Source organism: Notolepis coatsorum (assembly GCF_963971535.1).
Source record: "Notolepis coatsorum genome assembly, chromosome: 12".
In the NCBI taxonomy this organism is placed as follows: Eukaryota; Metazoa; Chordata; class Actinopteri; order Aulopiformes; family Paralepididae; genus Notolepis; species Notolepis coatsorum.
In genome coordinates this window covers 103,876,823-103,904,067 of record NC_140176.1, presented here as the reverse complement: position 1 = coordinate 103,904,067, position 27,245 = coordinate 103,876,823, and positions in this window count along the sequence as shown.

The window sequence follows — 27,245 nt, the reverse complement described above, 5'->3', positions numbered from 1 at the left end:
ACGTACTAAAAATAGAGATCAATGCCATATACAGACAACAATCGGAAATACAAATACGCAGCACAAGACAACAGCAGTACTCCCATGGTTCCAAACCCAGCCACCTATTAGCCATGCGATTAAGAATTAATGCAACATTTGCAGATATAACTACCATTAGAGCACAACAAGTACTTGTAACAGATCCTGTAAAAATAAACGATACATTCAAAGTATTCTACTCCGACTTATATAAATCAGAAATGACCTTCGATCAAAACAAAATGGACACATTTCTTAATCAAATTATTCTCCCTAAACTTTCAGAGGATGACGCTAAACAGTTAGAAACACCGATCACACTAGAAGAACTCAAGAAGGCCATAACCGCAATGAAAAGTGGTAAGGCTCCTGGAAGAGACGGTTTCCCATCAGAAATGTACCTTTCTTGTTGGGACATTATTGGCCCCTTATTACTAAATATGATCTTATACTCAGTCAAGGAGGGGAACTTCCATAAAAATGACAATATTGCACTCATAACAGTCCTCCTTAAAAAAGACAAAGACCCCAACGAGTGCGGTAGTTATAGACCTTTAAGCCTCCTCGGAACAGATATCAAACTGTACTCTAAGGTATTAGCCATCAGATTACAAAAGCATATGACGTCTTTAGTTCACCCGGACCAAACTGGCTTCATAGGAGGCCGCCTGATCACTGAGAACATAAGACGTATACTGCACGTACTTGATGCCGACAAGGAGGACACCATACCTAAGGCGATGCTGTCCCTGGATGCTATGAAGGCCTTTGACAGGCTGGAATGGTCGTATCTGTGGGCAGTGCTAGAAAGGATGGGGTTAGGAAAAGGATTCATCGATATGATTAAAGTATTATACAAAGACCCATCGGCCATGATTACAACAGGCACAATCATCTCCGAAATATTTCCGGTATCACGCTCTGCCAGACAGGGTTGTCCTCTTAGTCCCGGACTGTTCAATCTATCATTAGAGCCTTTAGCACAATATATAAGACAATCCCAATCCATAGAACCTATCGTAATCAAGGGCACACAACAAAAAATTAGTTTATATGCGGACGATGTAATATTGTTCATGGAAAACCCCAACACCACATTGCCTCATCTGCTCAAGTTGATTGAGGACTTTGGTGATTTATCGGGATTTAAGATAAATTGGCCAAAGTCGGCTTTCCTTCCACTTAACACCCCTGCAAAAAAAGATACAACCCTCCCAGGACAGATACCGATGGTAAAACATTTCAGATGCTTGGGAGTGGAAATATTCCCTACCATAGGACAAACGGTGAAGCACAACTACACAAAAATCCAAAACAAAATCAAAGACGACCTTGATAGATGGGCAAAACTTAAAAACACAGTACAAGCACGGATATCAATAGTTAAGATGGATGTACTACCTAAAATCAACTTCTTCTGTTCAATGCTACCGTTACCCCCTCCAGAGGGTTACTGGAAAAGATTACACTCCTCCACATACAAATTTATTTGGAATAACAAACCACCACGTATAAAAAGATCCACCGCACAGAGAAATAAAGCAGATGGTGGCATGGCATTTCCAGATTTTTTCCTATATTTTAAGGCGTACTCATTAAGTCCATTGACAACATGGTTTGACTCCCAAGTAGGGGTGGACGGTATGGTCTAAAATTTATATCACGGTATAATTTGAAGCATAGACGGTAACGGTATATATCACGGTATCAGTGTTTCTGTTAGAATAAATTGTTTTGCCTGATAGGCAGGCTATATAAAGAATGACATCCTCAAGGCATGTAGATTTATAATATTTTAACTTAAAACTAGGCTACTTTTGCGTATAAAGTCATTATATTCCAAATAAAATAAGTCCCGAGTCGAGACTCCTGCTCCCTTTGCAAACAGCGGGGCTGGATTTAGCTAGAAGCATATGTAGCTGCAGAGCCGCAGAGCGAATTGAATTGAATAAGAATTGAGACAAAGGTGCCACTCATCCTCAGCTTTAAGAATTGACAATTGTGTCAACAAATTGACATGTGTCAACAAATTGACACATGTGTCAACAAATTGACACATGTGTCAACAAATTGACACACAAAATGCTTAGAGACGATGGGGGTCAGAACGGCGCAAGGGTGGGGGGGGCGCTGTTTGACGGGCCTGTGACCAGACCTGAAAGAGCCACTGGCTCTGCGGCTCTGCAGCTGCATGCTATTCGCAAATCCACTGCTGCACGCCTTCCTCCCGGCTCCCGCTGCTGCCGTCGTTATCATAACACTACACACATATCGTAATGTTTACAGCAAACTGTAGTTGATCACCAGGTATGTTTTATTAACGTAGAATAATTCATATAAGAAAAACGATAGGGAAATATCTTACCTTTCTCCACTGGTTAAAAATGCCAGGAACTGAAATTTAAACTTGCTGTGCGCCGCGGTGATATGTGTTTATTATGAAATGACAATTGCGTGTTGACACGCCCACTGCGCGAAGCCTCCTAAATAACTTTTTCCAGTTTGCACATATCTATTATCTATGACTAATTCTATCTATTTTTAGGGGCAAATGCGATTGAAATAGTCGCGCTGTGGTTACATGACGTCATTGCTATTTTAGAGCTGCTCTACCGGTTAAACGGTATAGTCAAAATCCATACCGTAGAGCAAATTAATACCGTTTATACCGTTTATACCGTCCACCCCTACTCCCAAGCATTAGCATCCTGGAGAAAAATAGAAGAAAACATAGTAGCCCCGCATAGACTGAAGGACATAGCATACACTAAACTACCAATCAAGCACTGTGAACGGAAATTTGGCCCCATAATTACTCATGCGATCCGGATATGGCGTGAATCACAAAAAAAAAATCCTAACCCACAAAAATGGCACAATCATACTCCCTTATTCAATAACAATGCTCTCTTAATTGGAAAACGACCTATAAGATTCCCTATATGGGAAGAGCAAGGCATACACTCATTAGGGGATGTTTTTAACAAACAGGGTTTTTGTAGTGATAAAGAAATACGCAAAAAATTTAATCTCACCAAGTCCACATGGCTTTTTCACAAACAGTTAGAGCTATGTTTGAAGTCTCACGGTGTTCCATTAGACAGACCAATTGAACACCACAGATACCACAAATTCTTCTACGCAAGAGAGACATCGAGAGGTTTTGTTTCAGAATTTTATCATCAATTACTAACGTCCTCGTATGAAACCCTCCAACTTGACTCTGTCTGGAGGAGGGATATACCAGACCTGGAAAATGACTTTGATTGGCAAGGAGCCTGGGCAAATGTCCGACTTACATCAAGGAACCCGGATCATCAACAAATCAATCTTAACTATATTCACAGGACATACTTGACTCCTATAAGACTGTGCCGAATGGGGCTTAAACAAGATTCCAAATGCACCCAATGTACAAATGGGGACGAAGGGACATTTATGCACATGTATTGGGACTGCTCACCAGTTAAGGCATTCTGGAAAGATGTGACCCAACAAATATCAAAACTGGTATCTTGGAATATACCTGTACACCCCTCGGTATTATTATTGAATGATGTTTTTGAGTTTGCAGTGAATCCACAGCTAAAGAGATTGGTTTTATCGGGTATCACAGTAGCCAAAAAGCTGATCGCATCACGCTGGTTTCAACCGGAAAAAATTTGCCGTAAAGTTTGGTTTCTTACATATCTCGATGTAATTTACCATGAAATATCTACAGCAAGAATTCTGGGTCTCAATGAATCCAAAATGTCAATGTGGTTAGAAGTGGTGGAGAGAATAAAAGCTAGCTTATAATGGTAGTGTCTGGTTAGGTGCGAGGGATAGTGGAGGTACTTCTCAAGGTGGGGTCCGGGAGGGGGGGGTTCGAGCTGAGCATATGTGTGTAGGTTTTTTTTTTCTTTTTAGATAACAGGTATTATGGGTATATCTTATATAAGACAACTAACTAAAAGGTGATCTCATTGGATGTGCCCTGCCAATTAATGCTTGTATATCTTATCGTGTGTTGTCATGTTTGTTTATATGTTTGTTTAAAAAATAATAAAAAAATAAAATACAAATTAGCATGTGATGCCTCACCTTATGGCATTGGAGCGGTGTTGTCACATAAATTTCCAGATGGCTCAGAGAAGCCAATAGCCTTCGCCTCAAGATCATTAACTAAAGCTGAGCGCAACTACGCTCAAATTGACCGAGAGGCCCTCAGTCTCGTATGGGGGGTCAAGAAGTTTAACCACTACCTGTATGGTCAAAAGTTCACGCTTCTGACAGACCATCAGCCTCTCATATCTATCTTCAATCCCCGGAAAGGCGTTCCGATAATGACGGCGCAGCGGCTACAGCGGTGGTCACTCTTCCTGGGGGCACATCAGTATGACATCGAGTTCAAGGGGACGAAACAGCATGGGAATGCTGACGGACTGTCACGTCTACCCCTGCAAACCGCAGAGACAGCCGCAGCTGTCGACCCAGCAGAGGTGTTTCACACCACAATCGTCAACCAGCTGCCAGTGACCAACGCTCTCATCCAAAGAGAGACACGCAACGACCCCACACTGTCACAGATCTATGACATCACTGTGAAGGGGTGGCCACGACACGGTAACTCAATATATCCAGCATTCTCAGCGAGGAGAGAGCAACTGTCAGTGTGCCAGGGAACGCTGATGTGTGGTTCACGAGTAGTGATTCCGTCCAAGCTGCGCTCCAGAGTGTTAGAAGCATTACATGAAGGACACCTGGGAACCGTAAAGATGAAGAGCCTGGGCCGCAGTTATATGTGGTGGCCAGGAATCGATAAGCAAATTGAGGACATGGCAAAGAGCTGCCCCGGATGTCAGAAGATGCAGAATGCACCACCACAGGCTGCTCTACATCCATGGGAATGGCCATCATCACCGTGGCAGCGAGTACACATTGATTTTGCAGGACCATTCAAAGACTCGATGTTCTTGATCGCTGTAGATGCGCATTCAAAATGGCCGGAAGTGATAAAAATGAAGTCAACTACATCTGAGAAGACTATTTCTGTGCTGAGGACTGTGTTCGCCAGGAATGGTTTAGCACGACAGATATGCACAGATAATGGACGCCAGTTCGTTTCGGATGAATTCCAGATGTTTGTAAAGAAAAATGGAATCAAGCACTTCACATCGGCACCATACCATCCAGCCACGAATGGCTTAGCAGAAAGGTTTGTGCAGACATTCAAGAAAGCAATCAAAGCGATGGATAATGAAGATCTACCGATCCAGCACAAAATTCACAAATTCCTCTTTGCATATCGTAATGCCACACACGCCACTACCAACCAGACGCCAGCTATGCTGTTTCTCAAAAGAAACCTAAGGTCTCACATGGACCTTCTCAAACCAGATGTGCGACGTGATGTGGAGGACAAACAGTTCAAACATCTTAATGACAAACCAACAAGGAGCTTCAAAGTAGGACAGACGGTTCTCGCTCGTGATTATCGGAAGGACAAGTGGAACACCGGAACAATCACTTCACGTGATGGACCACTGATGTATACTGTGGACATGGGAGATGATTTATGGAGACGTCATGTTGACCAAATCCTGGACACTCAGGTACAGAGCAGTGTGTCACCTGGCCTGGCCTCACCTGAGCAGGAAATAGACAAGCCAGTTCGCTCAGACAATCCAGTTTACTCAGCACCACCCACCGTAGCTTAGCTCCGTCCGAAACTGAGAGCTCTAGTGCTGATACCTCACCACCTGCGATGTCTCCACAGCCTGGTTCCCCGCTCTCAAGCGAGCCAGTGAGGCGCTACCCAGAGAGGCAGCGTAAACCGCCTCAGAGACTTGATCTGTAGCCCAAAGGCCATGTTGTTGTGTATTCAGACATGTTTGAAAACATAATATCATAATTATTTAGTTTATTTTTTGTTATTATATATAGGCCTACCGTTAAGCTAAAGGGGGAGGATGTGTAATGTATGGAGTTAATACAGGGACTACTTAACGTTAGTCTACATACGCCCCTCTGGTCATGCGTGCTTACGTTACGCACAGGTCGTATAAGTGTACTGCCGGGTTGGGGTACGTCATTAAAGCCATGGGTTCAACGCTATCAACATCTCCGTGATTATTGGATTATGTAGTTGTGTAAACAGACAACATACACGACATATGTTTTTATCGTTTTCTGCAGCTTTCTCCAGAACGTGATTTATAGCCCTAAATGCATTATATTGATGCTCAAATACAGTTTGATAGCGATCTGCGCAAGATACAAATTTCAAATGGACGTGCTTCTAGAAGTTACTACTTATCATCTGATGATGGGGGGGGGGGGGGGGGTCGTTTATAATTCCGTGGCCAACGTTAGATGATTCATCTAGTGTGGGTGATAGGCTTGGGCGGTATCCTTTTTTTTACCACGTCATACCTTTATTACATAATATCCGGTGTTTTCTAAACACGTTTCGCAATTATGCCACATCAATGTGGAACGCCCTACCTAAAGCTGTAAAGGAATGTGAATCACTACCCACTTTCAAAAACACTCTCAAAAAACACCTACGTGAGACTGCAATTCGAAACTGGCCCCTACAAATGTCCTAACCTAGTTGTACAGTAAATGACCAAGTAAGGCTTTGTCAGTATTCCAATGTACAGTGTAAAATGTGTGTGTGTCCGCTACCCAACCCACCCCCCCCCCCCCCCACACCTCCAATGTACAGCCCTCACCCACCCACCCAACCCCACCCCACCCACCCAACCTCCTCCAATGTACAGTTTCTATGCCAAATGTATATACACTCTTTTTCTGGACACTTTTGTATCACAAACACAAACAGTACTGTATTTGCAAATCTGATATGTCATAAATGTATAGATGTAGCAGTACTGTCTATCTGTATGTCATGTATGTCATATATGTTATGATGAATTGAAAATGGGGGACCCTGATGTAAACAAGACGAAAGTCTTTCTCTGGTCTGCATCCCCTTAACAATTGTATGTACTGAGCTGTACTGTACTGTAGAGCTGCCGCGGTATTGCTGTTTTCCTTACCGCACAAATTTGCAAAATATTTCCTACCGCGCGGTTATTACCGCACGCACACAAAAAAATAAAAAAAAAAAAGTTTGAATGCATTTTTTTTTAGTAGTAGTCTACTCTTTATAGCATATAGCCTGCCTCTAGTCTAAATGTCTATCTTTAGAGGATGACTTTGCAGCATGAATATTGTTTGGGATTCGGCAAGCACGCATTAGTTATTGAAAGTGAAACTCTGGTCGTGCGCAGTTCACTCGGTGTCGCGGGCAGGGCTGGTTACCCCCCCGACCCTTTCTTCTTATTATTACTATAAAGTTACTACTTTATAATAAAGGCATTTGTTTTGTGGCATTAACATTATATAGTTATACGTTCAATAACATCAGCGTATTTACCGGACGATAGCAAGGCAAGCAATACTCTATTCATATCTCAGTTCCTTTCTTTGCTCTGAGCGTGCTGAGTTGTCCCATTCTGCGGTCTGTTAATAAAGTTTTCAATCAGACAAGTGTATAGAACGAAGGGCTTTTATTATAACATTCGTTGCAGACAGTAAAATCATTATGTCTCGTTTAGTACTCCTGAAGAGCGATGGTAGTCCACTCCGGCGGAGAGTTAAAGCTAACGTTATTAGCAGTGTTGTGATGAGCTGACATTCAGGACGTAAAAAACGTGTGACGCGTCTCTCTTCTGACCAATCAGTGGTCTGCAATGTTTCACGTGACTTTTCTGGTACCCAATAGGGTCGCTTGGAACCTCGATAGAGAAGTAGGGTATATCTGCAGAGCCGCAAGCCCAACGAGAGGAGGGTAATTTATTATTATTATTATAAAAAACAGCGGTGACGCGGTATTCAGCCTACTCTGCGGTGGCCGTGATGTAACAGCGATACCGCGGTAATGCGGTAATCGCGGCAGTACTGTACCCATTCTGCAATCTGTTAATAAACTTTTCAATCAATCAATCAATACGGTATTTGACGGTATGACTTTCATTTTCATCAGCGGGGGGGGGGGGGGGCTTTATAACCTAGTCATTGATTTAGTTCAGGGTAATCTAAGATTAGAGCTAACGCTAGTTAACGTGAGCTAACGCTAGTTAATCAAGCTCAGTAGCTCACAGAGAGAGATAAACAGCTGACAGCGGATAGTACAGGATGGTACAAATACAATAAAAAGGCGGGTGGGGGCTGTTGTGTAAACCTTGTACTCTTTAGTTCACATATAATAAGAGACGGATTATTTGCTTGCTCCACCAGTGCACCACAACAACACACACCAACTCTTGTCACAACGCTTTACGGTATTTTCACAGCACTGTCGCAACATTACCGTAAAACGTGAACACCGTTGTGACCCACTCGCTCCACTAGTGAGGACGCCTGGTCTCGCCCTCTGCTGGCGCGTGTGTGCACTACACTCAAAACTCTGTTTCACTGTAATAGAAGCTGAAGCGCATCTGTGATTTTGACGGTGACGGACGGTATTGATTTTCAATACCGTCGGGATTTCTAAATACCCTGGTATACCGTAATACCGTCATACCGCCCAAGCCTAGTGGGTGATATGATCATTAGAGCAGTTTGTATCGAACACGGTAAAAAAAAAAACGCTGAAACTCACCGTAGCTTCCTCGTAGCGTTGGGCGATGAGCGTGGAGCAAAAATATTCCTATTATGGGATGTTGAAATATGCGATCCATCTCCAGGTTGTATAATAGTATATAAGTCCAAATCATGTGGTTTATCGAGTTATTGGTAACGGATCACTATCCATTGTGTCGCGCTCGAGTCCCGGCACCTATAGCGAGTGATCGGACCGAATTTGGATGAGCACCAGTTTCCGTTTCCGGTTTGGGCGATCCGCCGATCGGCCACCAGATGGCGCTCTTGAACCGTTGGAGAGTTGAGAGGGGATCAACAGTAGATCTCAAGTCTCCGGGGGAGAAATATGATTGCGATCACAGATTTTTTAAATATTGATCTCAATGAAGTGTTACGGCATCATTGGCAGAATTAGCATGGCGGGGAATGACGAGTTTAGGCGTCCTTGGCGATTAAAGTGTTAATTAACAATGATAATCTAAAAACAGTAAAACATTGTAGACATCATTATCAACATCAGAATATTTTGCTCACATATTTAAGTAGTGCATTCTCAGGTGGTATTTGAAAGACACTTTGCTATTCAATTTACTTATGTTCAGTGGGCAGTTATTCCAATGATTGATGGCACGATAAACAACAGTCCTCTTTAAAGCATTTGATTTTGGACGTGGTAACATAATCTGTCCATCATCGGCTGACCTAGTAAAATAAGAATGAACCTGACTGCATCTGACAATTTGTTTGTATAAGAAAACAGGTTGAGACGAAAAGACAGTGTTCCTGACAAATGTAACTGTGTTGAAAACCAGCCTATTCTCTACCGTTAACCATTAGGGGTGGAACGCTACATCGATCCAGATCGATATATCGATCTATTACCAATAATCAAATAGGATCGATGCCACGTAAAAAGATCGATTCATATTGCGATACTCTTATTTTGAAAATCCGGCGACGTCATCGCCCCGCGCCCAGTGTTGTGAAACTCCGTTTGGCTTTTAACATCAACAGCACACAGAGCGTCACTAGAGCAAGACTATTGTGCCTATTCTGTGACCCAAAACATGTCCCTGCTGTTTTATTCCACAACGGGTCCAATGCATCTAACCTGCTTTGCAATCCTCGCCACTCCATTATGCCCACGTTGCGTTAAAGATCGAAGATAACATTACGTTAGCGTAAGCTAACAAGCTAACCCAGAGCCGAGCAAGACTATTGTGCCTATTCTGTGACCCAAAACATGTCCCTGCTGTTTTATTCCACAACGGGTCCAATGCATCTAACCTGCTTTGCCATCCTCGCCACTCCATTATGCCCACGTTGCGTTAAAGATCGAAGATAACGTTACGTTAGCGTAAGCTAACAAGCTAACCCAGAGCCATAGGCAGAGAGAAGTGGGGCCAGTGCATTCTCGGGATAGCCCCACTAACAGGATCTGGCCGGCTTTTCCAGCCAAAATACAGCTCTGTGACAGTGAATAGGATATTAATATCGAGGAAAAAAAAGAAAAACGAACCAAAAACAGTGAACAGGAGGTCTATTTGTATTAAAAACAATAGATTGTTTTTCATTTAAATGTCTGGAAGAGCTCAAAAATAAAGATGTCAAATGATATTTCCATTGCCTTTTTTGTTTGTTGATTTAAATGTTACTGATTGTGTTAAATGGGCATATAATCAGTGATGGGAATAACGGCGCTATAAGTAATGGCGTTACTAACGGCATTAGTTTTTTCAGTAACGAGTAATCTAACGGATTACTCTTCCAATCTTAATAACGCCGTTAGCGACAGATCTCTGCGCCGAGAGGCAATAATATGTTCTTCCTTGTTTAGTGGGCAGTGCGCGAGCCAAGCATACATGCTGACGATTGGCTGAGGTTGAATAAAATGTCATGGTAAGCCAATCAGAGGTGGAGGTGGGTGGGTGTCTAAAGCATCCAGAGTCTGACACACAGCGCGACAAGACAAGCGATCACTGATCAGTCAGCATGAGACCGCGGTCCGTGTAGTGTACGTTTTGAGCCCAAATAATCCAAAACGAATCCAACGAACAACACACGCGACTCAGTCAACATGAGACCGCGGGTCCATGAGCGTTTTGTGTTCACTCTTTGCAGCGCAGGGCACTGAGTGGCTGTACTGCAGTGCCGACAGCCTTATCAACAGTGCTGCACTTCCTGGTTTAATAGCACAGGCTTCAGGTGCTCAGAGATATATATCTCTGTATGTCATGCATGTCTTAAATGTCATGATTAGATTAGTTTAGATGATTCGATTAGATTCTTATATCTGTATGTTGTGTATGTCATTGATTGATTGATTGAAACGTTTATTAACAGATTGCAGAATGGGTACAGTACAGTACAGCTCAATACATACAATTGTTAAGGGGATGCAGACCAGAGAAAGACTTTCGTCATAAATGTCATGAATTGAAAATGGGGGACCCTGATGTAAACAAGACGAAACCCTTTCTCTGGTCTGCATCCCCTTAACAATTGTGTGTATTGAGCTGTACTGTATTGTACCCATTCTGCAATCTGTTAATTAAAATGTTCAATCAATCAGTATATTTGTTATTTATTTTTGGTATAGTGCTTAATGTTACAAAGGATCAGATTAAACCGAATATATATATTTATTGATTGATATATATTGCATAGTATTTGTATATCGTTTGATATCCCTTGTATATTCCTTGTACATATACACGGAATGTCCCTTTAGCCTAGTACAGACCATAATATTTCATTCTCCTATTGGACAGCGGTCCACAGGCGCCAGGGTCTTACCCCCAGAGTCGAGTTCAAAGCTACCGTCAAGGCTTGTCTCAACATGCCCGGTTCTGCCCAGGACTACGAGACAGAAATGAGGCTGGCACTAGATTATTCCCCGTGCATATAAATATGGCGCAGGTGAATACAGAAGCACTTAGTCAGAAGTCAGAGTTACCCAATAAGTTGAAGCCTCACCCACGATACTCCGTGCGGTGAAGTATGGCCTGTTTGGCCCCAAATAGAGCATTGAGACCGCGTGCGAATTAATAACTGAATTGTCAGAGTTTGGCGCTATACCGTCGAGTGCGACATATTTCTATTAAGTCAGTAATAGTCTATTTGTGTATAGTGTATCGTGCGGCTAAAGTTCTACAGTGACCAGCATCACCAACGCTTCCTCGTACCAGCTAGAGTGCTTATCCAGGCTGGGCTGCTTTCATGGCGCTTTCACCCGAGGAGACCTAGACGAGAACCGTGTGGACATGTACACTGGATTAATCTACCCGACGACTACATAGCCCTTTGCGGCTGGATTATATTTGCTTTGGTCCTGTGATTTATGGAGCGGAGAATCGCCGACGCCTACACGTGTGGGATTTACCCTGTGAGGAGCCAGGTCGAGTCGGCGCCTCAGAGAGCCTGAGGCCGGCTAGCTTTCTTCACTGTGGAGCTACAGTCTACGGAGAACAGCTGTATTCGTCTGTGGATCAAGAGACTATTGCACCGTCTCCTGTACTTGGAGTCTCCTTAGTCATCGTTGACCAGACTCTCTACTACCGACCGATCCTCTACCCCTGCTGGCTTACAACCGGGGGGACCCTTCCAGTATCTCCCGCTATATATTACTAGTGTACCATAGATATAATTCCCTAAGATTCAGGTTGTATAATTACCTCCTGCGTAACCAGAGAATGGACATTCATTATTGATTTGCCTACGCATATTCCTTTGCCTTATAAGCGCATCCAAAGTATAATATAGAAGTATATTATGTACCTTTTGCTGCAATAAATACTTGATTATACCTTTGTGTGGAACCGATTCAATGTGGGAAGTGTTCATCATATTTATATATCATGTACTGTATGGCCAGTAATTAAAGTACATAAAGCGGTAGTGGTTTAATGATACCATACTTATCAATACAGTCAGGGAATTGTACCCCTCAGTTACAGTTAACAAGCATAATTTAATGTTGCCCAGTTGTGGCCTGTTGAGGGGCAATACATATCAAAAGTTCTAAAACATCTATTCTGTTTGTATTTGTATGATCCACTATATAAACATAGTAATTATAATATCTACATGTATACATGGCATTTGATTGGAGGCTAGTCTCACTTTGTCCCACAGCAACATTAAAATAGTTTAGATTTGTGTATGTTGTTTATGTAAAAACAAAATCTTGAAAGTAACGTAATGGTTACTTTCTGAAGTAACTAGTTACTTTTATAATTTGTAACTGAGTATGTAATTTAGTTACTTTTTGGAAGAAGTAACTAGTAACTGTAACTAGTTACTTTTTTAAAGTAACTTGCCCAACACTGCATATAATATCGTCTCATATCGATCGCAGGCACCTGAATCGAATCGTATCGTATCGTGGCAGACTGTGTGATATCGGATAATATCGTATCGTTGTCCAAAGAATCGATATCGTATCGTATCGTGATGAAACTGGTGATTCCCACCCCTATTAACCATGAGAGTTGCCGGTTCATAGTTATAGTGTTTGTTCTCATGGAACAATGTAAGACTAACCTTGCAGCTCTGTTCTGGGAAGTTTGCAATTTCTTTAGTTGACCTTTGGATGCAGAGGACCATACTGGTGCACAATAATCCAGGTGACATAAAATGTATGATTTCGCCACCTGTCCCACAATGTATGTAGGGACATAAAAAAGAAATTTCCTCACCATCTCCCCATCTTCTTCACTATGGTATCAATGTGTTCTGCCCATGACAGCTGGATATCAATTATTATGCCCAGTAATTTTACTTTATTTACCTGTTCTATGGGTTCCTCAGACACGTTCAAACTCATTTTTGGTATCGATGACAGTTTGACTCGAACCCAAGATAATTGATTTGGTTTTTGAGATGTTTAGTACCAACTTATTCCGTTTTATCCAATCAAACACCAAATTTAACTCGGCTGATAAAACATTGTCAGCAGTTTGGTGAGTTTGATGTACCCATCTGTCTCGTGATGGTCTGTTGGGGGACCCTGATGTAAACAAGACAAGTCGTTCTCCAGTCTGCATCCCCTTAACAATTGTTTGTATTGAGCCGTACTGTATTCTGCAATCTGTTAAATAAAGTTTTCAATCAATCAATTGGTATCCTGACAGTCTTCACTCTTGTCTGACACCCACTCTTAATCTGCACTTATATGCTTTACATATATATATTTATTCAAATTATTAATCCTTCACTGTCCTGTGTCTGTTATGTGAAAAAAAGATTGATGGAAAAATGCATATACTGTAATTGCTGTAACAATCACCAATGTTTGTAATCTAGGTGTCATTAATAATAATGGCTTATTAAAGGAATCTGAATCAATCAGTAACGTCCAAAGCAAATTCCATGTATGTGAAAAGTATACGACAGAGTGAGCGAGAGAGCCCCCCCCCCCCCATCCGCAGTAGTGTCCCCCCCCTCATCCGCATGTGCAGTAGTGCTTAGCGAGCCAAAAGTAACCTCGCCCTCGATCCGCTCCACAACACATCTTCCTGAATGACTACACGCTTTGTGTTTCTAGTGTAAAGTGTCTCTGTGACGGAACTCTACTGGACCAAGGCTTTCTACTCAAACATCTGGATCAGAACGTTCTTGTGGAACCAGACAGCAGACTGGACACCACAACATCTGTAAGTACAAACATGTAAACATTGTTTCCTCTTATTGCTCCTCCTTGCAGAAGCGGCGAGAAAGGAGCCTTGAAGTTGTACAATCCCAGTTTAATTGTAGAACATGCCAAATGTTTTCCATGTTTGTACTTTACCGTCTCCATGGCAACTAACTGCGAGCATCTGCAGCGACGTGATTCTCAATGAAATTTCTCCCGATACCGGGAGCTCCCGCTGTTAGCTCTAGCTTCAAGTCCACTTTTATTATCACATACGGTACAAGTACATTACAGTGAAATGCTTGGTTCTGTATGAGTGTTACGCACCCCCGTAGGGAGACGCAACACAAGGCCACAGACAGAGTAGGTGAGGGTGCAGTGACACAAAACCTAGAGACAATTTGCTAAATAATAATATTTATTTTACAAAAACACAAATCAGCAACACAGAGAGCAAGGAGGACTTACCAGTGAGCACCAAATGAAATATCAAAAAGAAATAAAAGCCCACCCCCCTTACAGGCGCGGACGCCCAAAAGTACAGGTGGCGGTGCTCACTTCTAAGGCTGGTGTCTTTAACAGTAGGTCACCTACGTGATGCAAAATGTAGACCCAGGGTATCTTCCTGTCCTCAATGTCCCTGTGTGCGAAACAAAAGATTAATATATAAGAAAAACAATCACCATAAGCTGGGTGACGAGGAATAAACAAATACACAAACAGGTTATGGGTAAAACAGAAATGTACAACAGGCAGGACCACAAACGGTACAATACTATAGGGAATGGCTAGAAAACCAGAGCCTTGACCAGCTCTCACACAAACATGAGCTCAACAGAGCTTTAACTAGCTCATGCACCAAAACATGAGCTCAACAGAGCGTTAACTAGCTCATGCACCAAAACATGAGCTCAACAGAGCTTTAACTAGCTCATGCACCAAACAATGAGATCATGAGATCAACAGAGCTTTAACTAGCTCACACACCAAACAATGAGAGCGCTACCACAACACCACCAGATATAATTACCAACATACACCGACAGAGCTCTAGCTAACACTGCACACACAGGGATATATGAAGGGATGTGGAGGTTAATTGCCTGACGAGCCTCAGCTACTGCTGCTGCTGCTGCTGCTGCTTGGAGTGAGATGGTGATTGACCCTGAGAGATAGATAGGTTACACAGGAGGGAGACAAAAAACAACATTATACAACGGCATGCAAATTTCTCGATTCTGATTGGCTGAAACAGTCAATTTACACGTATGTATTCTTCACAATTCCACGCTCCTGGTCCCAGGACCCGCCCACAACCGAATTACAATCACTCTGCTGTGCGGATTTTTTGGAAAAAACAAGATGGCGGACAATAATCTTTAACAAATGGATATGTTGATAGAGTCATAACGACTAAATATAAACCGATTCTGTCACGGCGAATGTCTTAGTTGCTTAAACAATGTTGGATGATGTAATTGGGATGGGTCATGAGTCATTGTGGAACAAAATAAAAATCGCGCGGATTGATTGATTGATTCATTTGCATTTTCTTTTTTTAAATTTTTCTTCTCCTTTCTATAGGAGCAACTGGGAAGTGCGCTGTTTTAAGTGAGGGTGGACTGAATGGATATGTTGATAGCGTCATAACGACTAAATATAAACCGATTCTGTCACGGCGAATGTCTTAGTTGCTTAAACAATGTTGGATGATGTAATTGATGGGTCATGAGTCATTGTGGAACAAAATAAAAATCGCGTGGATTGATTGATTGATTGATTTGCATTTTATTTTTATTTTTTACCTACTTTCAAGCAGCTGGGAGGTGCGCTGTTTTAAGTGAGCATGGCCTATTGAATTGATTGATTGATTGATTGATTGATTGATTGCTAATTTTATTACTGTCCGCCTGGTTTCCAACTGGTTAAGTTTAGGCCCTCTTTCGAAGTTGGTTAAGGTTAGAGTTTGTCTTTAGAGCAGGGCGATAGACCACCAGCCCTGGTTCCAAACTCTAACCGTAACCAACTTCGAAAGAGGGCCTAAACTTAACCAGTTGGAAACAAGGCGGACAGTAATAAAATTAGCAATCAATCAATTCAATAACCCACGCTCACTTAAAACAGCGCACCTCCCAGCTGCTTCTATAGAAAGTAGTTTAAAAAAAAATCCTATAGGGCAAAGAAAACTTTTTTTAATTTGTTTTACCTACTTTCTATAGAAGCATCTAAGAATGAAGTTCTATAGAAAGTAGGTTAAAAACTAAAGAAAAGTTGGATGTGTTAGTTGGTTGGATGTCTAGGTGAAAGATAGTTGGATGTGTTAGTTGGTTGGATGTCTTAGTTGAAAGACAGTTGGATGTGTTAGTTGGTTGGATGTCTTAGTTGAAAGACAGTTGGATGTGTTAGTTGGTTGGATGTCTTAGTTGAAAGACAGTTGGATGTGTTAGTTGGTTGGATGTCCTACTGAGAACAGTTGGATACACTTCCGAGCTGCTTCCACATGGAGGCAACTTCTCTTTTTTGTTGTTGTGGGAACTACTTTTTCTGGCGGATGGTTTTTTCAATAAATCTTTGATTAATGTGTGTTTATTGTATAGTAATAAGGTTGGATAAATGTGGCAGTTGTATAAAAGCATTACACCACTTGTAGTCGTGGTTTGTGAAAAATAAACCATGCCTAGGGGGGTCTAACCACCCTCGGCTGCGCCTCGGGCCTAACGACCACCCCTAGGCATGGTTTATTTTTCACAAACCACGACTACAAGTGGTGTAATGCTTTTATACAACTGGCACATTCATCCAACCTTATTGCTATACAATAAACACACATTAATCGAAGATTAATTGAAAAAACCATCCGCCAGAAAAAGTAGTTCCCACAACAACAAAAAAGAGAAATTGCCTCCATGTGGACCCAGCTCGGAAGTGCATCCAACCAACTAACACATCCAACTGCCTTTCAACTAAGACATCCAACCAACTAACACATCCAACTGTCTTTCAACTAAGGGGGCTTTCTCACTCAGCCTTTTGTATCGAATCACCGTCCCGGAGCACGGGGGGGAGTGTTCTCACTCACCCCTTTTGGGGTGCGAAACGGCGCTGATTCGTTTCACCCCCCGCTGAACGGGATCAGCTGGCAGAGGTGGTCTCGGATTCGGCCCCCGGGAGAACGGGGGGTGTGGCTTTGCGAGCTTGTACCTTTTCACGGGCGTGGCGCCTCTTGCTGACATAACGTCATAAATTTTGTTTGCCATTGCTATGTCTATACATTGTTCGAATGCATTTATTTCTATTAGACCAGTGGTGCCCAACCAGTCGGCCGTGGTTGACCAGTAGATCAATGACATGCAATATAATTGCCACAAGCGATGGGATAATGTTAGCTTCTGAACAGGCTAGCTAACTAGCGTTAGCCGTTAGCCATTGCTGTATACTATACTTTCTTGTTCGAATGCATTTTATTTCTATTAGACCAGTGGTGCCCAACCAGTCGGCCGTGGTCGACCAGTAGATCGCTCAAAACGCTCAAAAGCGGACTCTACAACACCATCCATTCGTGATAAAATGGGGTGGGTTATATTGACAAGGCTTGACAACAGAGGTTCAAATATAACTTCATATTTATTGGCAATTTGTTCATTTTATATCAACATCCAGAGTCCGCAGTCGTGTTAAGACATTCCTGTTTACATTTTCGGTCGACCAGTAGATCAATGACATTCAATATAATCGATGCGAGCAATGTTACTAGTAAAATGTTAAGCTAACTAGCGGTAGCCGTTAGCTTAGCGTTATTGTTAACCCTGCAAAACGATCAAAAGCGGACTCTACAACAGAGTTCCATTCGTGAGAAAAGGGGGGTGGGTTATATTGACAAGGCTTGACAACAGAGGTTCAAATATAACTTCATATTTATTAGTTATTTGTTTCTTTATATCAACATCCATTCTCCAGTCTCCGTGTTAACACTTCCTGTGTTTACATTTCGAGCGTGACATCATCGACTACGGCAAGCTTACAAGCTCAAAACGCAAACCGTAAACAAAACCCAGAGCGCACCCAGACTGAAGTGTGTACACAAACTAGAGGGGGGAGAGGGGGGGGGGGAGTTCGCATCAGATCTCGGAACGGGCAGAACGGAACGAAATAGAAACGAATAGAGTGAGTGAGAAAGGGCCCGACATCCAACCAACTAACACATCCAACTGTCTTTCAACTAAGGCATCCAACCAACTAACGCATCCAACTGCCTTTCAACTAAGACATCCAACCAACTAACACATCCAACTGCCTTTCAACTAAGACATCCAACCAACTAACACATCCAACTTTTCTTTAGTTTTTAATTATGAAGTTAGTGGTTGTTATTGGAATGATTGATTGATTGATTGAACATTTTATTACCAGATGCAGAATTGGTACAATACGTCATATCAGGACAGTGTCGCACGCGATTTCGTCTCCAGTTCGCTCGCTCGCTGCCTGTCAGGAACCGGTGTAAGACAGACCGATATGACCAAATTGTGACGACCCTCCCCCACACTGTTTGTTTGCTCTTCGTGTTTCATTGTTTCACAGGATTGGTGGCAGAGCTGGGGAGGGTTATCAGAGTGTGTCCCAGGCCTTTATACATGCAGGCTTCCTTTAGTGTCCCAGGCCTTTATACATGCAGGCTTCCTTTAGTGTCCCAGGCCTTTATACATGCAGGCTTCCTTTAGTGTCCCAGGCCTTTATACATGCAGGCTTCCTTTAGTGTCCCAGGCCTTTATACATGCAGGCTTCCTTTAGTGTCCCAGGCCTTTATACATGCAGGCTTCCTTTAGTGTCCCAGGCCTTTATACATGCAGGCTTCCTTTAGTGTCCTAGGCCTTTATACATGCAGGCTTCCTTTAGTGTCCCAGGCCTTTATACATGCAGGCTTCCTTTAGTGTCCCAGGTCTTTATACATGCAGGCTTCCTTTAGTGTCCCAGGCCTTTATACATGCACACTTCCTTTAGTGTCCCAGGCCTTTATACATGCAGGCTTCCTTTAGTGTCCCAGGCCTTTATACATGCAGGCTTCCTTTAGTGTCCCAGGCATTTATACATGCAGGCTTACTTTAGTGTCCCAGGCCTTTATACATGCAGGCTTCCTTTAGTGTCCCAGGCCTTTATACATGCAGGCTTCCTTTAGTGTCCCAGGCCTTTATACATGCAGGCTTCCTTTAGTGTCCCAGGCCTTTATACATGCAGGCTTCCTTTAGTGTCCCAGGCCTTTATACATGCAGGCTTCCTTTAGTGTCCCAGGCCTTTATACATGCAGGCTTCCTTTAGTGTCCCAGGCCTTTATACATGCAGGCTTCCTTTAGTGTCCCAGGCCTTTATACATGCAGGCTTCCTTTAGTGTCCCAGGCCTTTATACATGCAGGCTTCCTTTAGTGTCCCAGGCCTTTATACATGCAGGCTTCCTTTAGTGTCCCAGGCCTGTATACATGCAGGCTTCCTTTAGTGTCCCAGGCCTTTATACATGCAGGCTTCCTTTAGTGTCCCAGGTATTTATACATGCAGGCTTCCTTTAGTGTCCCAGGCCTTTATACATGCAGGCTTCCTTTAGTGTCCCAGGCCTTTATACATGCAGGCTTCCTTTAGTGACCCAGGCCTTTATGCATCAGAATCAGAAAGGTCTTTATTGCCAAGTATACTTTACACATACAAGGAATTTGCTTTGGACGTTACTGGTGAGACATTAGCGGACATACATTAACAGACAGATAATACAATAAAGTGGTGGAGTAAAGTAAAATGAAATATGAGCTAAGTTAAGCACAATAGAATAATATATTTATGAAATAAAATATAGGCCAGGGTTGTACGACTGTATGATGTTGAATACAATTATGTGGGATATAAACTAAGTTAAATATAGCTCAATAGATAGATATAGTACAATTGTAACTAAAAATAAAGTAGGAATAGGCCAGGGCTGTGCAACTGGGCTGATATGGTCAATTATACAATTATATACACTAACTGCAGGGGGTCGAGGTGCAGGGGGTCGACACACCAGGGGCTTGAGGTGTTGCAGTCATGTGTCGTCAGAGCGACTGGCCTGTAGTCGTTGAGGGTGCTGTAGCCAGTTTAAGATAAGATAAGATAAGATATTCCTTTATTGATCCCCTTGGGGAAATTCAGGCATCATAGCAGCATGGGGGGAAGGGGGGGGGGGGGGTACAGGTAGTAAAAAACAACACAGGCAGTGTAAACAATTAGGTCAATTTGGTCAATATAATTTACTATCTAACTAGCTGAAGAAAATATTCACATTATTCACAGTGTCACATAAGGTGCAGTATGCATAAGGTAGTGTTATAATTTACTATCTACTGAGTATACATTATTCACAGTATCACTGAAATATACATTATTCACAGTATCACAGTATCCACATAAGGTGCAGTAAGCCTAAGGTAGTGTAGGTTGTCCTCCTTGGGTTCCTATAAGTCCCAGGTCAATGTCTGGTAGCAGTCGCTGCCCCCTGTTGTGGAGCCTGGAGGCTGCTAGTCACTGCCCACTGTTGTGGAGCCTGATGGCCGCTGGTATGAAGGACTGTCCGAGGCGGTTAGTTGAGTGTCGGGGGGGAATGAGTCTGTGGCTGAACGAGCTTCTCATCTTGACTAGCTCGTCGTAGAGGGGGTGGTAGGGGTTCTCCATGACGGCAGCCAGCTTCCTTATCATCCCCCTCTCTGCCATCACCTCAAGTCTAGGTAGCTTGACTCCCACCACGGAGCTAGCCTTCCTCACCAGCTTGTTGAGCTTGTTGGTGTCCCTTGAGTTGATGTAGCCTCCCCTGCATTTACACATGAAGACTAGGGTTAAGTAGCCAGTATACACATGAAGACTAGGGTTAAGTAGCCAGTATACACATGAAGACTAGGGTTAAGTAGCCAGTATACACATGAAGACTAGGGTTAAGTAGCCAGTATACACATGAAGACTAGGGTTAAGTAGCCAGTATACACATGAAGACTAGGGTTAAGTAGCCAGTATACACATGAAGACTAGGGTTAAGTAGCCAGTATACACATGAAGACTAGGGTTAAGTAGCCAGTATACACATGAAGACTACGGTTAAGTAGCCAGTTTACACATGAAGACTAGGGTTAAGTAGCCAGTTTACACATGAAGACTAGGGTTAAGTAGCCAATTTACACGTGAAGACTAGGGTTAAGTAGCCAGTTTACACATGGAGACTAGGGTTAAGCCAGTTTACACATGAAGACTAGGGTTAAGTAGCTAGGCTGCTAGTCGCTGCCCACTGTTGTGGAGCCTGATGGCCGCTGGTATGAAGGACTGTCCGAGGCGGTTAGTTGAGTGTCGGGGGGGAATGAGTCTATGGTTGAACGAGCTTCTCATCTTGACTAGCTCGTCGTAGAGGGGGTGGTAGGGGTTCTCCATGATGGCAGCCAGCTTCCTTATCATCCCCCTCTCTGCCATCACCTCAAGTCTAGGTAGCTTGACTCCCACCACGGAGCTAGCCTTCCTCACCAGCTTGTTGAGCTTGTTGGTGTCCCTTGAGTTGATGTAGCCTCCCCTGCATTTACACATGAAGACTAGGGTTAAGTAGCCAGTATACACAAACGCAAACGACTATTTCGCATTTATTTTCGGCCCCGCCTGCCTCCACATCAGCTGCGCCATCAGGTAGGACTATAACATCGGCACCAACAGAAGTCCGGATAACATTCGGCTCCACGCCAACGCTTGAAGCTGAGGTCTTAACTTGAAAATAATCTATTCACGGATGTAAACAAGGACACGTTTGTGTTTATGTTCGATGAGAGCTTCACCCACTATGTATTTTTTCCTCCCACCCACCCCTCCTAATGTACAGTATCCTCCCATCATATGTATGTTAGGATCTATGGGTAACAGTACTGTATATCTGCATATCGTATATGTCAAGTCAAGTCAAGAGTTTTAATTGTCACGGCATACAGGTATACAATGAAATGCGGCTGGTCTTGCCCGCGACGATGTGCAATACAGTGGTACAACATATAATAGAATCCAATAAAATACAGTGGTACAACATATTAATAGAATCCAGTAAAAAAACAACAGTGCAATAAACAGGTACATGGTGTGCCATCTCGGTATCTGTACATAGTATTTACAGAGCATATAGGACATGCTAGGTAGCTTTAGTAGTGCAATACACTGTTCCTGATGTTATACTAATTTAAAGTGGCCTTTCCTCTGGCCATAAGTGTGCGTATGTGCGGCATGAGTGTTAAAGTGGCTGCTAGTGTGTGAGCGTGCTCAGCGTGCGTGTCGTGTATGTGCTTGTGTGTGCTTGTGTGTGGATAGTTCAGTTTCTGTGTCTCTCAATGTTCATTGTTCAAGGCTCTGATGGCCTGGGGGAAGAAGCTTAGCCTAAGCCTCTCCGTCCTAGTAGCTGGGGTACGCAGGCGTCTGCCTGACCTCAGCAGCTGGAACAGGCTGTTATTGGGGTGGTGGGGGTCTTTCATTATCCTGCAGGCTCTGGATTTGCACCTCTTGTTGTATAGAGCCTGCAGGGGAGGTAGCGCAATACCCGTGGTACGCTTGGCTGAGCGCACCACTCTCTGTAGGGCCTTCTTGTCCTGTGCCGTGCTGTTCCCATACCAGGCAGTGATGTTTCCGGTCAAGATGCTCTCTACAGCTCCTGAGTAGAAGGACTGGAGTATCTTCCCCGATACTCTGAACTTCCTTAACTTAATGTCACAAATGTTACAGTACTATATACCTGTATGTCCCTATGCCATAAATGTCATGTATGTTGTGTATGTCATAAATGTCACTATGAATTGAAAATGGGGGACCCTGATGTAAACAAGACAAACGTCTTTCTCTGGTCTGCATCCCCTTAACAATTGTGTGTATTGAGCCGTACTGTATTGTACCTATTCTGCAATCTGTTAAACAAAGTTTTCATTCATTCATTCATTCATTCATTCAACCAAACCACAAAAACAAAACTGGATGAATGAATGAAAAACTTTATTAACAGATTGCAGAATGGGTACAATACAGTACAGCTCAATACACACAATTGTTAAGGGGATGCAGACCAGAGAAAGACGTTTGTCTTGTTTACATCAGGGTCCCCCATTTTCAATTCATAGTGACATTTATGACATGCTCAACATACATGACATACATATTATAGTACTGTAGTGTTACATTTGTGACATATACGATATGCAAACATACAGTAATGTTACCCAGAGATCCTAACAGAAAATATATACATATGATGGGGAGGAGACTGTACATTGGGGGGGGGGGGGGGGGGGGGGGGGGGGGGGGGGGGGGGTTGGACATTTACGGCGCCCAGTTTCTAATTGCAGCCTCCCGTAGGTTAAGCAGTAGTCTGACCAGTTTGTTTTGTGATGTTTGTAATCTTGTTTTTAGGGCCTTTGAGGTGCTTTGGTACCATGAGGTGCAAGCATAGTCGTAGTACCCTTGAATGAGTGCTCCTGGCTGTTAGAGTCTTCGGGGTATTCTTGTTTACCAGAGAGGAGATCCGGCACAAGAATCTTGTTTGTTGGTTGACTTTTTTGATACCCTGGGGAGGGTGGTAATAGTTATGTGTTCTGACAGGTATCAGTCCTATGGTAATAGTTATGTGTTCTGACAGGTAGGCATGGGCGGTATGACGGTATTAAGGTATACCGGGGTATTTAGAGATACCGACGGTATTGAAAATCAATACCGTCAAAATCACAGATCCATTTCAGTTTATATTACAGTGAAACGGAGTTTTAACAGTGGTTGGTTGTAGTGCACTGCACACACGCGCCAGCAGAGGGCGAGACCAGTCCTCGAGTCACTAGTGGAGCGAGGCAGCGAGCCGCAGAGCTGGTTGTCTATACACAGGAGGAGTACACAGGAGGAGGAGGGGAAACCCCGCTTCACTGGAAATTAAATGAGAGTCGAGACACGCTTACCGTTGCTGCCTGGTGCTGCGGGCTAACTGGCTGTTCTGAGAGCTAACTGTTGTGTATGTGTATCACAACGGTGGTCACGGCGCTTTACGGTAATGTTGCGACAGTGCTGTGAAAATACCGTAAAACGTTGTGGTAACGAGAGTGTGTGTTGTTGTGGACTGGTGGAACAAGCAAATAAACGGTAAAACGTTACGTCGCAGTCCGGTGTGTTTTTGAATACACAATACTAACGTTACTAGTACTAGGGTGCTGCGGGGCTCCTGGCTACCATTCTGAGAGTTAACGTCAGTATTACTAGGATGCTGCAGGCTTCTGGCTAGTGGCTCCATTCTGAGAGCTAATGATAGTAGCACTCGGATGCTGCGGGCTAACTGGCCATCTCCGCGACTTGTTTACTTGGTAACACGGGTTGCCACCCCCCCCCCCCCCCGCTGATGAAAATGAAAGTCATACCGTTCAATACCGTACACCGGGGTATTATATAATCAAGGTATAACGGTATGAAAAAAGTGATACCGCCCAAGCCTACTGACAGGTATCAGTCCTATGGTGATAGTCATGTGTTCTCACAGGTATCAGTCCTATGGTGATAGTCATGTGTTCTTACAGGTATAAGTCCTATGGTAGTATGTGTTCTGACGGAAATGTGGCTGTTGCACTTGCTGCTTGGCCCCTGGTATATTTTGTATAGCTATATTTGCTATTTATGTTTGGTCACCCCTTTGTTGAAATTCATCCAATCCAGTTACTCCTTTAAGTTCAAGATTTTTAAGTTTCCAAGTTATGTTTTAATAAACATCTTTGGACCAATGTGTCCCTAAATTTAAACTAATTGGTGTCGTTGCATGATTTTTGCCATTTCGTTATTGTGAAATTGGTATTAAATTTTAATTCTGAGTGGCATTAAAAAGTCTTAAAAAGCCTTAAATCTGACTGGGCTAAACCGGCAGATACCCTGGTTTACTACCCGCCATATGTCTATCAAAGCCAGAGATACCTGCAACTCATTGAGCGCTGCTGACAATGCCCCATCTGATATGAGTGGGTGGCCCGATCTATCCACTGCCGGGTCACTAACTAGGTTGAGATCACCTCCTAAATAGATCTGGTCTGCCGCAAAATGAGATAATGCCACACTCAATTTGGATAGAAATTCGGCCTGACCAAGTGTGTTTCTGAGATAGCAAGTATGTGTATATTATTTGATTCTACCAATTGGCACAATTCCTGCACCTTGTTCCTCAGACTACACACATTCAAATGAGCAAGTAACATACCCTTCTTTGGCAGATTAACAGAGTGTGACACTATTGTCATGTGTTCATGATTAGGTCATATCAGACATACCTTTAGAAGTCTAGTGATACAATTAGGCTCTGGGGTGCTGTGGGGGGTGAATGAAAGAAAGGCAATATCACCCCTTCCCGGGCTTCCCTCAAGTTAGGGAGTAGCTCTTTCCTTTTCATTCTGACTGAGTCAGTGTAATCTTCATTAATGTAGATGTTGTAGTTAAAATATGCATGTAGTTAAATTGACTGGCACGTTGCACCGAATACTACGGTACCCTGTTGCGTGTGACATTACCCAGAGAAGCCTGCTTTCAGTGCTTTGTGGGCGTCGCTACTGCGCTCACAACAGAGCAGGAAGCGGACAGATCCAACCAGCATTGATTCTGCTCACAATGCGAAAATGTACATTACAGATGAACTGCAGAGAAAATTCCCAATTTACCGAAAATATATTGTTTTGATGCCTCAAAATGATGTTTTGGTTTGATAAGATGCTTGTTATGATACAATCATTCTAAGGATTATGTGTGTAATAAATTAGTTTTGTACACTAATTGCAAGTTATGCAAATGTTACAAATTCCAAACTGCATAGTGCACTTTTAAATTAGTATCTTTGTGAGGTTACTGTTTTATAATTTACATTACATTGAAAAGATACAAAGATATATTTTTTAAAGCTGGATTTTCTAATACAGAAGAGGTATTATTTAGAACATTACTTCATATTTTTCTTGTTATTTATTTTGTCCAGTAAGACTTGAAAATATATATTATTTTGTCATAGGTTGATTTAGTTATTTTCTTGAGATTTGTCAGATAGATTACTTTAGGCATAATACAGCATGTTGTGTAACTTTGGTTATAGAGAGATATTATTTTGTTATAAAATAATATAAACAATAATTTTATATCCATACAGAGGACCCTTGAAGTCGCATGATAATTCACTTAATAAAATAATGACAAGTCAGCCTCCTAAAAAGACAAAAGTTAGTGACACGACTCACACCGCCGCTGCCAACCCAGCGAAAGTAAGGAAGTTGCTCTGTATCATCAATCAATGGTCAAATAAATATTTGATTAAGGAATATAATTTGCCTTTTTGTATTGTGTATCAGCAAAATGTATAGATTTTTATGTTAGACATTGAGGGAAATTAAGATTCTCAGATTTTTTCCCGCTTATCAACTAACCGGTTAATCGGCAGGTGACGTATGTTGCCCAGTAGTTGCTGATGTCTGTTGTGTTGAAACTCATCTGCGGCGGAGAGCATGCTAGAGAGTCTGATGGAGTCTGCACCTCCAAGCGCACCAGCATAAGAGCAGAACGTAATGGTATCTATTAAGCGGCAATTTTTAACACCCACTAACGGTCCATAATCACACAAAAAATCTGCGCCTAGAAGAGGGACGGCTACATTAGCTGTGATAAAGTCCCAGCCAAACCGTTGGCCACTAAAACACATTTCGACATACCTGGTGCCGTATGTGCGGATGGGGGTGCCGTTGGTGACCTCCATGGGGGGTCCGTGTCCACCGGATAGGATGTCCACTCTAGAAGCCGGCAAGACGCTCCTCTGCGCGCCCGTGTCGCACATGAAACGCCGCCCGGAGATGGTGTCCTGGACAAACGGTAGCCTGCCAGCCCGACCGACGCTCATGGCCACTAACGAGCGCCGGCCCGGGCATTTCCCGGCCCA